The sequence below is a fragment of the Phocoena sinus genome, chromosome 2 (genome assembly GCF_008692025.1).
Source record: "Phocoena sinus isolate mPhoSin1 chromosome 2, mPhoSin1.pri, whole genome shotgun sequence".
Taxonomy (NCBI): Eukaryota; Metazoa; Chordata; class Mammalia; order Artiodactyla; family Phocoenidae; genus Phocoena; species Phocoena sinus.
This window is the reverse complement of record NC_045764.1, coordinates 132,207,669-132,223,995: the sequence shown is the minus strand read 5'-3', so window position 1 is coordinate 132,223,995 and position 16,327 is coordinate 132,207,669. Positions and strand designations below refer to the sequence as shown.

The following is a 16,327-nucleotide window of genomic DNA, read 5'->3' as shown; positions in this document are numbered from 1 at the left end:
TTAACATGGAAGCAGGGGAGGGAGACTTTTAATCATTAATGAGAACTAAAGAACAACTATACTGATGTGAATTTCCGTTTCCAATGAAGAATCCAGAGATTAGATTAACTGCTCTGCTAGACAGAGTGGTATTGCCAGAGGGGCCTGTAACATTATTCTCTCAAACCCAGACACAGAGTAACCTCCCAAGCCTGTCCTCCTCTGTATGTTACCAGAAGATTCCTCACCTGCCTGGAGCCCCAGGGGTCCTCCCAGTTTTTCCTCTCAGTCCCCAAATGCCCAACTTCTTTGTTTCCTCTGCATCACCCTGAGTTGTCCTGATCTGGAAAATCTGTTTGTTTGGTTTGACTCTGCCCAGCTGGACCAGTTTTAAGGCACCAGGAAAGCCAAAGGACACGAGCATTCCACACCCTCTTGCATTGTTGAATGTCAGGTTTGAGTAATGTCAGGGAGGTGCTTTGGTCTCACAGTGACGCTAAAAGTTCACAGCCATTTATTCTCCCAAAGGTTGTACTATGCTAACTCAGGGGCTGTAAAAATTAATAATTAAGTGAAAGTCGTGTCAAAACCTCTTCCACCCTATTGGTTCCCAAGCAGATAGTCACACAAGTAGATGGCAGTGCCCTCTTCTGGCCAAGGCCACACTTGCATGGCTGTGGCTAGGGTGAGGGGCTTGTGACACAGGGCTGGTTGTTCATTTGGGAGCAGGCTCATCTTGGGGTTAGTCCTGGATAAATCACATTTGGGGATCTACCCTTCCTTTCCTCTTCAAAGACGAAAGATCACAACTATGATGGTTAGTTTTATGTGTGGTTAACATTTAAATCAGTCCTTTTTTTACTCTCCGAATGTGGCTTATCCTTAAGAGCAAAAACTGAAGTTTCCCAAATAATTTCTCCTTCAAGGCCTCAACATAGGAACTCTGTGTTTCCAGCCTGCAGATTTTGAATTCAATACTACAACATCAACTCTTCCCTGAATTTCCAGGCTGCCAGCCTGCTCTACGAATTCCAGACTTGTCAGTCCTCACAATCATGTGAGCCAATTCCTTAAGATAAAACTGTGTGTGTGTGTGTGTGTGTGTGTACAGTTGACCCTTCCACAGTGGGCAGTTTAATCCAGTATATAGTCAGCCCTCGTATCCACAGTTCCTCCACATCCACGGATTCAACCAACCACAGACCGTGTAGTACTGTAGTATTTACTATTGAAAAATATCAGGTAAAAGTGACCCACGCAGTTCAAACCTGCATTGTTCAAGCGTTTCAACTGTATGTATGTGTGTGTGTGTATATTATATATATGTGTGTGTGTGTGTGTGTGTGTATATATATATATCTCCTGTTGGTTCTGTTTCCATGGAGAACCCTGACTGATGCAAAACCTAGTCCGAATTCCATTTTATATCAGTGACATCTCATTTGAATATATTGAATGTAAAGAGACACGAAGTATATAGCAGGTGACTTTCTGAGTTCAGGTTTAAGTTCCAGTCCCATTTCACGTACTAGCTTCATGAACTAGCTACTCAATTATATTTAGCCTTGGTTTCTTCATTTGTATAAAAGAGAGAATAGTAATACTTACTGAATAGGCTATTATGAAGATTAAATAAGACAAAATGTGCGTAGAATAGTGTCTGGCTCAGAGTAAGTACTCAGTAAATGTTAGTTATTATTATTAAGATTATTGAGGGGAGTTGTCAAAGAAGGGGATTTACTGAGTGAGGGGTACATGGCGGGGTCCCATCTCCCCCCTTGTCTTCCCAAACTCTCATGTACAGGCAGTCTCTGCTTTTCACTACCTGTTCCTGGGGGATATTATAAAGCAATTTCTTATAGAGTGCCCTGTTTCTTCCCATCAGAACCCAATCAAGCTTAAAAGTTGGATTCCAATTTAATGGACTAAGCCATTATTATGTCATAAAAGCAAAGTACAATAAATCTTGGTAATTATTTAAAACAGCAAAATTATTCTTTTAAGTCTTAATATGGGGCTTCCATAAAATTTAATCTTCACGCCACAATACAACTTATCATCAGTTAGCAGTTTTGTTTGCCTTCTGACAATTTAGAAGGACTTTCACACGATGATTTAGTAGGTCGAAACCTGGGTTTTTTTGTGTGTGTTTTTTTATGGGGAAAACTTTGGTATTTAGAATTAGCCAGCTGACCTCAGTTTAGATGATCCCAATTTTGTTGGCGATATCCAAAGCATCATAGTCAGGACCCAGTTCAACATATGCCTTCTTCTCTCCATCAGGCCTGATCAGGGTGTTGACCTTAGCCACGTCAATGTCATAGAGCTCCTTCACAGTCTGTTTAATCTGGTGCTTGTTGGCCTCGACATCCACAATGAACACCAGTGTGTCGCTGTCTTCTATTTTCTTCATGGCTGACTCAGTGGTCAGGGGGAACTTGACGATGGCGTAGTGGTCAAGCTTGTTGCTCCTAGGGGCGCCCTTCCGAGGATATTTGGGCTGCCTCCTGAGCCTCGGTATTTTGGGCCATCGGAAGGTAGGTGACGTCCGGATCTTTTTTTCGTGGCTGTGGATGCTTTCAACACTGCTTTCTTGGCCTTCAAAGCTTTTGCTCTGGCTTCAGCTTTGGGAGGGACAGGAGCTTCCTTCTTCGCCTTACGTGCCACCTTTGTGCAGTCAAAACCCGTTTTTAAAGTTACCCAGATGGTTATATCTAGGTGGAGGGATTTGGGTTTTAAATATATCTATATACATAGTTATTTTTAAATATATACATAAATATATACATAGACATATTTGTGTTTCCTCCAGTGATTCATCAGAAGGATCCACAAGACCCAATAGCAGGTTATATACTCACTGGGATTTATGATAAAGATATAGAGTAAAAGCAGCAGGAGAAAGACATGCATTAATGGCATCCAGAGAGGTTCAAAACAGGCTTCCGATGACCTTCCTTCTGGGAGGTCACACAGGAGTACTCTTTCTCTTACTGTTGACTATGAACACGTGTGAAATGTCTTTGCCCATAGAAGCTGTTTGAGTCTCAGAGTCTAAAGCTTTTATGGGGAGCTGGTCACATAGGTATATCCTGTTATGCAACCAACCATGACAACCGAAACTCAGGACCTTAATAATGAAACCAGGTGCAGATCGTAGATTTTGATGTTTGTGCAAAGCAACCTGACAAGCAGGTATGACACAGTCCATTGCTCCAGGTGTGTATAAGAAACCCATCAATCACTAACAAAAAGAACACTCTAAGCCCACATTCCCAGTGGTTGGCCAAGGGTTAATCATGGGTCCTTGAAGACAGGTAGGGAGCAGGCAACCAGACCTGCTGTGTTAACTCTTTCCTCACAGTCTGAATTTTCTTAAATGTCTATAATTCACCTCTGTTACTTTGGTAATCAGAAAAGTAACTAATAATATAAAGGCATCTGTAGTTAATGATTTTCCTTTTTAGTCATTTAATGATGCTGCTTTGTAATCGCAGTACATTTTCCTGTAATCAGCAGAGCTGCTGAGAGAAGTCAAGTCACCTTGCTAAACACTTCATGGATGGCCATCAGAGCCTTCATACTCTTTGGGAAAACCATAATAACAGGCTGGGACAGAGCATGTGAGACCTAGAAGGAACCACAGCAACACCTACTTCAACTTTCCCATCTTAGAGATGAGGAAGTAGGAATACTGAGCAGTGAAAGGACTCACCCGAAGTTCTAAATCTGAGGTCTTTCAATTAAAAACCTCTCTTGGTGGGGGTGGTGGTGGGAGGAATTGGGAGATTGGGATTGACACATATACACTATTGATACTATGTATAAAATAGACAACTGGGCTTCCCTGGTGGCGCAGTGGTTGAGAGTCCGCCTGCCGATGCCGGGGACACCGGTTCGTGCCCCGGTCCGGGAGGATCCCACATGCCATGGAGCGGCTGGGCCCGTGAGCCACGGCCGCTGAGCCTGCGAGTCCGGAGCCTGTGCTCCGCAAAGGGAGAGGCCACAACAGTGAGAGGCCCGCGTACCGCAAAAAAAAAAAAAAAAAAAAAAAAAATAGACAACTAATGAGAACATACTGTGTGTAGCACAGGGAACTCTAATGCACTGTGGTGAACTAAATGGGAAGGAAATCCAAAAAAGAGGGTATATATGTATATGTATAGCTGATTCACTTTGCTGTACAGTAGAAACTAACACAACATTGTGAAGCAACTATACTCCAGTAAAAATTAATAAAAAACAAACAAAACAGAAAAACAAAAAAAAAACACCTCTCTTGGTACTCCTGAAGTGGGATAAGGCAATGTCTGCTCAGTTGCTTCTGTCTTTAACTTGGGCAGAAACTGGGGGAGCCCTGCCTGGTGGGACTGCCTGCACCAAGTGTGCACAGTCTAATCTCCTTTGGTCTACATAGAGGCTTCCCATCTTTTGCCAGCCCCTTTCTTCTCCAGTGGCCCTATAGAAGCACCATGACTCTGTATCTAGAGCCTTACCCATGCAGTGCCAATGGTCTGGTTTAGAACCTTGCAAGAGATTAGTTTCAGCTTTACTAAAATTTCTCTTTCTTTCCCCTTCAGTTATTCTCTTGTAGTTGGGGAGGGGTGGTGTCTCTGTCTCCCCTGGACTTTAAATTCCTTGAAGGCCTCCTGGAATCATGTTATCAAGTGGTTATGATTGTGGGTAGTGAAGTCAAATGGTCCAGGGTTCACATACTGGCTTAGCATCTCACTGGCTTGTGTAATCTGAGTGAACTACTTAATGGAAACAATAGTACCTCCCTCATAAAGTTACCGGGAATGAAAGGAGGTAGTAACTCTTAACTAGCATAGTGTTTGGCATTTAAAAATGTTCAATAAATATTGGCTATTATTTTTAAAGTAAGTACTCCATTTATTTTGGAAAACTCTATTCTCTGATCTTTCTACTCTTTTTTTTTTTTTTTTTTGTCTTTGCTGCGAGGCATGTGGGACCTTAGTTCCCCCACCAGGGATTGAGCCTGCGCCACCTGCAGTGGTAACTCGGAGTCCTAACCAGTGGACCACCAGGGAATTCCCTAAGCAGTTTTATTGAAGTAATTGAGATGTAATATACACTGTACATGTTTAAAGTATATAATGTCATAAGTTTTAACAGGTACACATCTGTGAAACCATAATCAAGTTAATGAACATATCCATAACCCCCCAAAGTTTCCTTATATCTTTTGTAATCCATTTACTTGTCCTCAGGTAACCACTATCTACTCTCTGTCTCTACAGATTAGCTTGCATTTGCTAGAATTGTATATAAATGGAATCATATAGTATGCACTATTTTTCTGGCTTCTTTCACTCAGCATTATTTTGAAATTCATCTATATTGTTGAGTGTATCTATCAGTTGCTTAGTAATTTTCCACTGTTGAGTATATCAAATGCTAGGTAGATATACCCCAATTTGTTTATCCACTCACCTACTGCTGGATATTTGGGTTGTTTCAGTTTTGAAATGTTAGAAATAAAACTACTATGAACATTTGTGTACAAGTCTTTATATGGGCACAAACTTATGTTTCTCCTGGGAGTAGAATGGGTGGGTCATAAGGTAGGTAAATGTTAAATTTTTCAAGAAACTGCCAAATTAGTTTCCAAGTGGTTGTACCATTTTCCATTCCCCTTAGTAGCATATGAGAGTTCCAGCTGCTCCACATTGATGACAATAGTTGGTATGATCAGTCTTTTTAATTTTGGATATTCTAATAGGTATGTAGTAGTATCTCTTTATGATTTTAATTTTAATTTCCCTAATGAGTAATGATGTTGAGCATTTTAAAATGTGCTCTTTTTCGCCATATATATGTGTGTATATATAAATATATATATATATATATATATATATTTTTTTTTTTTTTGTGTGTGTGTGTGTGTGTGTGGTACGTGGGACTCTCACTGTTGTGGCCTCTCCCATTGCGGAGCACAGGCTCCGGGCGCGCAGGCTCAGCGGCCACAGCTCACGGGCCCAGCAGCTCTGCGGCATGTGGGATCCTCCCGGACCGGGGCACGAACCCGTGTTCCCTGCATCAGCAGGCGGACTCTCAACCACTGTGCCACCAGGGAAGCCCCATATATCTTTTTGATGAATTATCTGTTCAAATTGTTTACCCAATATTGATGGGGTTTTGTTTTCTTATTTTTGAGTTTTGAGACTTTAAAAATATATTGTGTATATAAATCCTTTATGTGACTTACAAATATTTTCTTGAAGTCTGTAACTTGTCTTATTATTCTCCTAGCACTGTCTTTCAAAGAACAGAAATTCTTAATTGTAAAGAAATACAATTTATCAATTTTTTCTTTTATGGGTCATGCCTTTGGTATTATGATCCAAGGTCACAAACATTTCTCCTATGTTTTCCTCTAGAAGTTTTATAGTTTTAAGTTTTACATGTAGGTCTATAAATGTTAGGTTAATTTTTGTGTATGGTGTGAGATATGAATCAAAGTAGTTTTTTTTCCCCCTTGGATAGGCAATATTTCAACACTGTTAAGACAATCCTTTCTCTACTAAATCACTTTTACATGTTTGTTGAAAAATCAATTTACCATATATGTGTAGGTCTGTTTCCACACTCTATTTTTCCCCCAGTGATCTGTCTTCATGCCAATACTATACTGTCTTGATTACCATGTCTTTTCCAAAGTTGTTTAGCTATTAGATTTTTTTCATTTTCAAATAAAATTTAGAATTAGCTTGTCAAGTTTTATACAAAAAACCTGCTGGGGTTTTGATTAGAATAGCATTGAATCTATATGTAAATTCAGGGAGAATTGACATCTTAACAATACTGAGTATTCTGGTCCACAAATATAGAGTAGCTCTTTATTTATTGAGGTCTCCTTTAATTTCTCTCAGCTATATTTTGTAGTTTTCAGTGTACAGGACATGCACTTCTGTCAATTTTATTGTTCTGCATTTGACATTTTTGGTACTAGGGTAAATGGTACAATTTTTAATTTCAGGTTTCAGTTGTTTACTAATATATTGATATACAGTTGATTTTTATATGTTGAACTTATATCCAAGAGTCATGCTAACCTCACTTATTATTTTTATAAGCTATTTTTGTAGACTCCATAGGATTTTCTGCATCGACGATTATGTCCTCTATGAATAGTTTTAATACTTTCTTTTCAATTTGATTGTCTTTTATTTCTTTTCCTTGCCTTATTATACTGGCTTGAACCAGTACAATATTAAATAGAAGTGATGAAAGCAGACATCCTTCCCTTGTTCCTAATTTTAGAGGGAAGGCATTCAGTCTCTTACCATTTAGTATGATGTTAGCTATAGATTCCCTATAACAGGTTGAGGAAGTTCCTTTCTATTCTTAGTTTGCTAAGAGGTTTTTTTCTTTTAATCAAGAATTGATGTTGGATTTTGCCAAGTATTTTTCTGTGTCTACTGATACGATTATGATTTTTTTTCCTTTTTAGTCTTTAATATGGTGAATTACATAGATTGATTTAATAATAGCTTTACTAAGACATAATTCATAGAGCATAAAGTTTACCCTTTTAGAGGGTACAATTCTGTGGATTTTACTATATTTATAGAGCTGTGCACCCATTACTGCAATCAAAATGCCATAACATTTTCTTTACCCCAAAGAGAAACTCTGTACCTATTAGGAGTCATTCCCTACTTCCCCCCTGTCCCCAGGCCCTGGCAACCACCAATCTACTTCTACAGATTTGCTAATTCTGGACATTTCATATGAATGGAATCATACTCAGTGTGGTCCTTTGTGACTAGGCTTCTTTTGACTTAGCATGTTTTCAAGGTTTATGTTATAGCGTATATCAGTATTTCATTCCTTTTTATGGCTGAATAATATTCTATAGTATGGATATACCATATTTTGTTCATCTATTTATCAGTTGATGGACATTTGGGTTTTTCTACTTTTTGGCTATTACGAATAATGTTGCTATGAACATTTGTGTACAGTTGTGTGTGTAGACATATGTTTTCATTTTTCTTGAGTATATACCTAGGAGTGGAATTACTGGGTCATATGGTGACTCTGGGTTTAACCTCTGAAGAAATTGCCAGGCTGTTTTCCAAGCGGCTGTACAATTATGGGAAGGTTTTAAACTACAACTTCAATTTCTTTAAAAGATAGGGCTATTTAGATTATTTATTTCATCTTGGGTGAGCACTGATAGTTTATGTCTTCCACAGAATTTGTCACTTTCATGTAAGTTGTTGAATTTATTGGCATGAAGTTGTTGATATTTCCTTATTCTTTTAGTATCTGCAGAATGTGTAGAAATGTCCTCTCTCTCATTCCTAATATTGGTAATTTGTGTTTTCTTCCTTTTTTTTTTTCCCTGATCAATCTAGCCTAGGTTTACCAATGCTATTGACTAGATTAGCTAATTTAAAAAAAATCTATGTGTGTCACTCTGTTATGTGGAAAATTACCTTCATCCAATAGTAGCCTCTAAATACACTACTAGGCAAGCTCTCCCGGGGTTCATGGAATATAAAAGATCACACACCAAATCGAAATGCTTGGATCGCAAAGTTTATTAAGTCAGTGTAAAACACACTGTGAGAAACAAGGGAGTGGAAATGGCTAAGTTAAACAAACACTTAGGATAGGGACCAGTGGAATTGATAGGACTGTGCTACTGAAATCCTGGGGTGTGCTATGTTCATAGGACTTCTATCTTTCTCTTTCTGTGCTGTATCAGCTTTCCGTGCTTGCTGGCAATGCAGATATAAAGACTAGAGTTGAGGTTCGAGCTAGGGGGTCCTATGTCAGTGATACATACTTGCTCTGTTGGAGACATGAAGTTATAGCCACAGTTGTAGCTTGTCAAATCGCCTGTTGAACAGCCATGGAGGGCACATGGAGCCAGACTAGGTATCACTAATGGGTGGCCGAATTAAGGACTCATGAATATTGATATTGAATGTATCGTTGAATATTTAGTGCCCAGGCGCCCCTCATGTATGTTTATTACCTCATGTACTCTTGGTTCTTCTAGCCCTTTTTCATCAATGTTTAACCCACACATGTTCTATTTACTAATTCTGACCTTTACTTGATGTATCTTATGAGTTTATCCATACATTTCTTATCGTCTACAGAATTAAATATATTAAAACTATACATCAAATGTACTAAACTCTCCCCATCTGTTATTCCTTCATCTCTCTGTGACACACTCACCTACTTTGGACATGGTGTACACTGAATAAATCTTAAAAAAATAAGCAATACCCTCTTGTAGTCTTGCCATAGAAATATAATTATTCAAACAAAAAGTTCCTGTAGTTAAATACACGTGGGAACTATTGGGTTTCTTTACTGCAGGACTTGTTAGTGCCTTAACACACTCATGTAGGGGTACCTTTCGTAGTGTTCCCAAACTTACTGACCCATGGAACTCTACTCGAGGTATATATATCTAGCAATTAGTGTTCTATAGAACACATCCTGGGAAATGCCCCCTAGGGGACTGCTCTGCGCAAGGCCTTAAAGAGGGCTGGGAAATGTAGATGTTTCCTAAGGCAGCCATAGACTAAGCAGTTGATTTGAAATTCCCTTGTGTACCTTATATAGACTTCAGCTTTTCCGGGTTAGAAATAAATCTGTGGGGACTTCCCTAGTGGCACAGTGGTTAAGAATCCACCTGCCAATGCAGGGGACACGGGTTCGATCCCTGGTCCAGGAAGATCCCACGTGCCGTGGAGCAACTAAGCCCATGCGCCACAACTACTGAGCCTGCACTCTAGAGCCTGCACGCCACAACTACTGAACCCACATGTCACAAGTACTGCAGCCTGTGTGCCTAGAGCCTGTGCTCCGTAACAAAGAGAAACCACCGCAACGAGAAGCCTGTGCATCTCAACAAAGAGCAGCCCCCGCTCACCGCAAATAGAGAAAGCCCGGGCACAGCAACCAAAGACCGAAAGCAGCCAATAAATAAATAAATAAAAAGATAAAGTTGAAGAAATTAAGAAACAAACAAACAAATAAAACTGAAGACCTCCTCTTCCACCAGGCTGGGAAAATACTAGTTTAATGAGACCTCAGGGAACCCAGATCTCTATGAAAAGGATCTCCCTGGTATGGTTACCCTGGACTGTCAAGGGATTCTAAAGACTTGAAACTGAGTTTATTGGAGTCTCTGCATTTGTCAATAGGAAGATAGCTGACTTAATCTAGTAGACAAAACGGGGAGAAAGAAGTAGAGCCGATCACAAGGCTTCCACCCTATTGTGTGTGCTCCATTTCACATCCTCTGCCCCAGCACCGTCAACATGGAGGCAGGTACCCCCACTCCCGGCCCTCCCTCCCTCCCTGCGCTCAAGGACTGTCTTCTTGCCCCTCTTATATTGTCTTCCTGGCACCCTTCTCCTAATTTGTCTCCTGCCTAAATCCTGCTCACCCCTCAGATGGCAGTTCAAATGTTGTTTCCTCTGGCGAGCTTTACTTGACTCCTACAAACTAGGTTATGCTTCTCTCCCCATCACTTATCACAAGTGCAGTTAATGTTATCTAATGATTGTCTCTGCCACTAGCTTGTGAGCTGCCTGAGAGCAGAAACTGACTAGTTCACTGTTGAATTACTAGCACGTGGCACAGTGCAAGTGGTTAATAAAAATACCAGTTGAGGACTTCCCTGGTGGTGCAGTGGTTAAGAATCCACCTGCCAGTGCAGGGGACACGGGTTCGAGCCCTGGTCCGGGAAGATCCCACCTGCCGCCGGAGTAACTAAGCCCGTGTACCACAACTACGGAGTCCGCAAGCCTAGAGCCCGTGCTCCACAACAAGAGAAACCACCGCAATGAGAAGCCCACGCACTGCAACGAAGAGTAGCCCTTGCTCACCGCAACTAGAGAAAGCCAGCACACAGCAATGAAGACCCAACACAGCCAAAAATAAATAAATAAAATAAATAAATTTTTAAAAATACCAGTTGAATGAAAAACTCTATGTGCTGATACATTTTTGCTCATTTAAGTTAGGACTGTTCTGTCTTCCTCTGTCTTAGGTCAAAGTCTTCTCAATTCCCTTTATCCAAGGCTCAGATCCTCCCGTGTTCATTCCAAGAAATGCCTCTCTTATCTATTCCCTGATCAAAGTAGTAGTTGGCATCCCTGTATATGGGCTAAAGTCTCTCATGTAATCTGGAGCAAAGGAGCCTTGGAAAAGCAGGGCTCTCTGTTTTAAAATGAGGTGTTCAGAGTTCCTAGTGGCCTGAGACCCTGTAATGAATAGGTCTTGTGTACTCCCAAAGGCCAGCAAGAAGGAATGGTGTAGCTGTGGGCAGCCATGAAACAAGCTGTGTTCGCAGGTATGCTGCTGACGTCACTGGGAAATAATGCTGGGAAAGCCGTTCCAGGGTGGGGCTAGCTGTTCTCTGGAATGTCGGGAACAGGGGCTCTATTCTACCCGCTCCTCAGCGGTAGAATAGTTACACTCAAGCAGCTTCAATCAGCTCCTCCCCAGAGTAGCTGCTTGCCTCGCATCCCTCCGGAAACTTACTCACATAACCATTCCTTAGCCTACCCCAAAGTCAGCTGCTTTCAAACAGAGTATGGATGTGATTAGGAAAATGTGGCCAGGGGCAAACAGGCTGGAGGTGAGGACAGTCTCCCTCTTGTATTCATTTTCTCTGAGACAGGACTTTTTCTGAAGTGCCAGATGCCTTGAATCACTAATGGAGATCTGCATCGCAAAGGGGAAAGAATGCGGCTCTGCATTCACACAGCTGAATTTTACCCCCTGACTCAACGGGATAACGTGATTCAAGCCCTTAGGAGGCTGTAGTGCTCAAAATATGGTAGCCGCTTAACTCTCAGGTGCTGCTTGGGTCTTCTGAGTCATCTGCACCTCCTGCATTGGGAACATCACACCGAATGAAAACGACCTGTTCACTTTTCTCTTTCTTCTGCTAGACTGTTAACACCTAGAAAAGTGCCGTCCAGGTCCCGTGGTACATTCACATTTGTTGAGTGGTTATGACATCAAGCACTGTGTGCTTTACCTGGATTACTTCATTTAATTCTCAAAACCCTATGGAGTTAGGAATTATTGTTATCCGCCTTTTATAGCTGAGGAAATGGAGGCACCAAGAGGTTAAGTAACTCACCCAATGTGACATATCTAGTAAGCGGTATATATGGCTGGTCAGGTTCCAGAACCTGTGCTCTTTACACGCTCCTGCACCACTTCATCCTCAGTCTGTGTTTTCCTCGTTTTTCTCCACTTATCCTAATATCACCATGGAGCATGCCATCCCTATCATCTCCTCCTGTGTGGGAGGGGCTATATTTATTCTGTGATTCTCTTTGTACTAGCCTAACACAATGCCTTATAAAATCGAATGCTTTTAATCGCCTCTCCACTTGTCTCGTGCTGGGTTTAGGTACCAGTTATGCTCTTTCACAGAACATTTCTTGTTGTCATTGTCAGCCTGGGTGCTAGACTGAATGGACCACTATGCAGACCCTTTATGTTTTGTGTTCTTAATGACAACCATCTGTCTCCTAAAGCAATTGAGATCTTCAGTTATGACGACAAAGGAAAAACTGACGCTAGGCACAGCCCTATGCTACTGTTACATGTCTCAGGAATCAGTCACACTGAAGCCTGGCCTTTCTACCTTTCTCAAAGGGAGTCTGGGTGAAACTGGGGTTTCCTTTCACTATTAGGTGCTCAGGCCCCATATGCTTTAACAAGTAAATTGTACATGCAAAAGAGTATTACATATCTTTGGAGTTAAATAAATAGAACGAATACTCATGTATAGCCCTCACCCCACTCAATAGAACATTATCAGACTCTAACAAGTCATCCATGTACCCATCCCAATTGCATCTCCTTCCAACCCTCCCCCTGGTAATGCTAATATGCTTTTCATTATAGAGAGTATGGGCTGTTTGAGAGCAATAATTTTCTGATGAGTAAGTCAGACGTGATTCCCAAGTACTTTGTTATGAAAGGTACTAGCAGCAAATGGGTATTCAAACTTATTTTGGGGTTTCACTTTCTATTCGAACGGATGTTTTCAGTGAGCTGTTCCCGATTCTACCTTCACAACCACTGCAGCATAATAGTGTGCTGAGAACAGATGTGTCACGAAATTGTGGTCAACATGCAAAACTGATTTTTACCATCGTGGGGGACATGTACTTTTAGGGCAACGCTGTCGGAATGCTAAGCTAAGAAGCCGCTGCCTGTGGTAAAGGGCAGGACTCAAACTGCAGGAGGGACGAGGGAGAGTGCTAGCACACCAGCACCGAGGAAACATGGTTTCCAGCAACTCCAAGTACTTCGCCATGCAGCCATGTGAGAGAACTTGATCGTTCTGAGAACTTGGTCGTGGCAGCAGACATTCTACCAACAGCTTGATGAAGACTAGCGTGGCAACCCCTGAAGCACTGAATCCTTACAGGAGATCCCAAGTTCTAGTATTAAAAAATGTGCTTAAATAGTAAAAAATGGAAAACTATTACTACACCCAACAGATATTTCTGAAATGGTTTAAGTTTTCATCATTTATTTCCTGCCACTAATGGACCCTATGAAATAATAATTTCACTGTCCCCTCCCCTCCACCATTATTGTGAATTAGAAACACTCATGTCAGCCCAGGACTGGAGGAAATGTAATGCAGTTCTCCCAGAGATTTAGTGATGTTTGTATGTAGCAGCTAAAGACCCCCAAAATTGGACATGATTTTCAGTGCTACTGAGTTTGTGAGAAGATTAAGTTAGGAAAGAACTTGGAGCTTTATGGGAAATTGCTTTCAGAATGGGGGGGGGGGGGCGGGAAAAAACACATTTGAGGCTATGAGGCAAGAATCTTTAGACAGATGCCCAGAAAAGTAGGAAGCCTTATTCCCATCTCCCCTTTTCTATCTAGCTTCTCTGTTTAAAAAAGGCATGGCTTCCTGTTCTAGGACTAGAATGTGCTCTCTTCTTTGGGGATTTTCTGAAGACAATTGTGGCTGCAATTAAGTGACAGGGATATTTTTCTTCACCTTTATAAGATGCAGTATAAGTTGCACCCTAGATAATATATGTGAAGGAAAGGTTAATTCTATGCTAAAACATGTTTAGGATGTTTTTTATCTCAGGAAACAAACATGGAAAATCTTCACTTGCATTCTATTTTGTTATAGTTAAGATAACCATATAATTTATCCTTAAATCCGGGACACTTTTGAGAATGCAAGGAGGGTACTGTTAATAATTACGCCTGGACAATATAAACCAGAGTTGTCCCAGGCAAACTTGCATGTATGGCCACTTATAAGGCAATCTTTGTGTTTAATAAATATATCATCACATTGTGTAAATTTCAGCCTTCAAGCTTGACAATCTGATTTTTTTAAAAAGCATTAACAGTGATACTATATATTAGATATGTAATCTTTTAGTTAATGCTAATACACTAAATAGAATCCCTCCAAGAAAGAATGTTCCATTTTTCCCTCCTGGTGCTTTGAGTATTTTGAGCATTATTATCTGTTTTATAGATAAGGTAAATCAGCACAGGAAGCTAGTCAACTGTACCAAATCACACTGCCAGGCTGAGCTCAAAACTAAAAACTCTGCCCTTGAATCCCTAGCAATTGTGCTGCTCACTGAACCATGAAAAACTGCATTCTAGAATTTGATCAGATTTCTATTACGGACTTGCCAGAGGTGGAGACTTGTTACCACCTTTCAGATAAGAAGTCTTGTGAAGTTTGTCAACAGGCTTCTCCTAGTTTACATTAATCTTCTTCATCCCCCTTCTATAAAGAGCCCAAGTACTGAGTCCTGATCGTTAAGTCATGTAGTTTGGGCTTTTTTAGTAAAGATTTCTTTGCGCAGTCAAGAAGGGATCCAGGTATTCATTAAGTTTAGTACTTGGGATTTTTCTGTGTTGCAGTAACTAAGCAACAGTTTAGATGTTTTAACTTAGCATGTCCTGCATCGGCAAGTTTAAAAAAAGAACTGTCAAGCCATACTCGGTAGAACCTCCCTTGGACTCTCCCACCCCCTGTATAGTTCCTGTACATCTTGGCTGCTCATCTACTACTAACAGAAACCTCTTTTGTCTCAGCCGCTCTGACAGCCTTGTCCAAGCCTTTCCCACTTTGGGGCAACTGGATAAGCAGTGTCTTCAATAATCGGTAGGGCTGAAACCAGTGATTTGATCATCCAGTACCTTTTGTAACAATTCTCACATCCATATTTTAACCTACTCTTAATGCTACACCTCTGAATATTATTTGTCTTTGTTTGTGAAAATACAACTCTCCAAGTTAGCAGTTTAAGAACTGTGCTTATTCACCAGACACTAAGGATATACATTTCAAACAAACACTAGATTTTTAAAGTGAATATCTAATGAAACGTATTCAGTGACATAAACTGTGTGAAAGGTCTGCTACATAACATTCAATACATGTTAGATGGATGTGACTTTCCAGGTATATAATTTTGGAAGCAGAACTACAGCACTAAGGCAACCATGGCAGGCACGTGTAAGATGGAGAACCTGTTCTTAGGAAAGCAGCATTCTGCAGCAAAGTGGAACAGAACAAAGCTTTGTTATCGGTCACACCTAGGATTCTCAGTTCCATAACATACCAGCTATGTGATCTCTACCTCTTAGCTGTAGTTTCATCATCTATAAAATGAGGATTAAGAACTGTCCTTGTCTTAGAGGTTTGTTGTGACTTAATTGGGACAGTGCATTTCAACAGTCAACTAGACTTGTCTTCTCCTAGATTGTGTATATCTCAAATGCAGGGTGTGAAGAGTTCCATGAGCTAAAGTATGTAAAGTGTACAGAAGAGCTATAGTTACTAGCTCCCAGGAAATGAAGCTGGGTAAGAAGTAGGACAATACATGAAGCTCAGTTTAACTTGGCCTCTTTATCTAAAAAGTTAACCAGTTGAGTGTTTTCCTAGTTTTCCCATAGCTTTGGAATCTACTCAGTGGTTAAGGGGACAAGAACAAGTCAGGATGTCTTGTGGAAGAGAAAAGGCAAGGGTCTGGATTGGTAATCAAGGAACTGCATATAAAGGGTACTGGATATCTGAGCAAAATATAATCTAGTAGACAAACCCTGTTTTGAGGCCATTGTCGTGTAAGGAGACCTTGGGATTTACTTAACCTCTTTTTTTTTTTTTTTTTTTTTTTGCTGTACGCGGGCCTCTCACTGTTGTGGCCTCTCCCGCTGCGGAGCACAGGCTCCGGACGCGCAGGCTCAGTGGCCATGGCTCACGGGCCCAGCCACTCCGCCGGCATGTGGGATCTTCCCGGACCGGGTCATGAACCCGTGTCCCCTGCGT

General features: G+C 40.9%; 1 pseudogene; it reads right to left on the bottom strand.

Moving 5' to 3' along the window:
• Positions 1-2,179: 2,179 nt before the first annotated feature.
• Positions 2,180-9,043, bottom strand: LOC116748632 (annotated as a pseudogene).
• Positions 9,044-16,327: the final 7,284 nt, after the last annotated feature.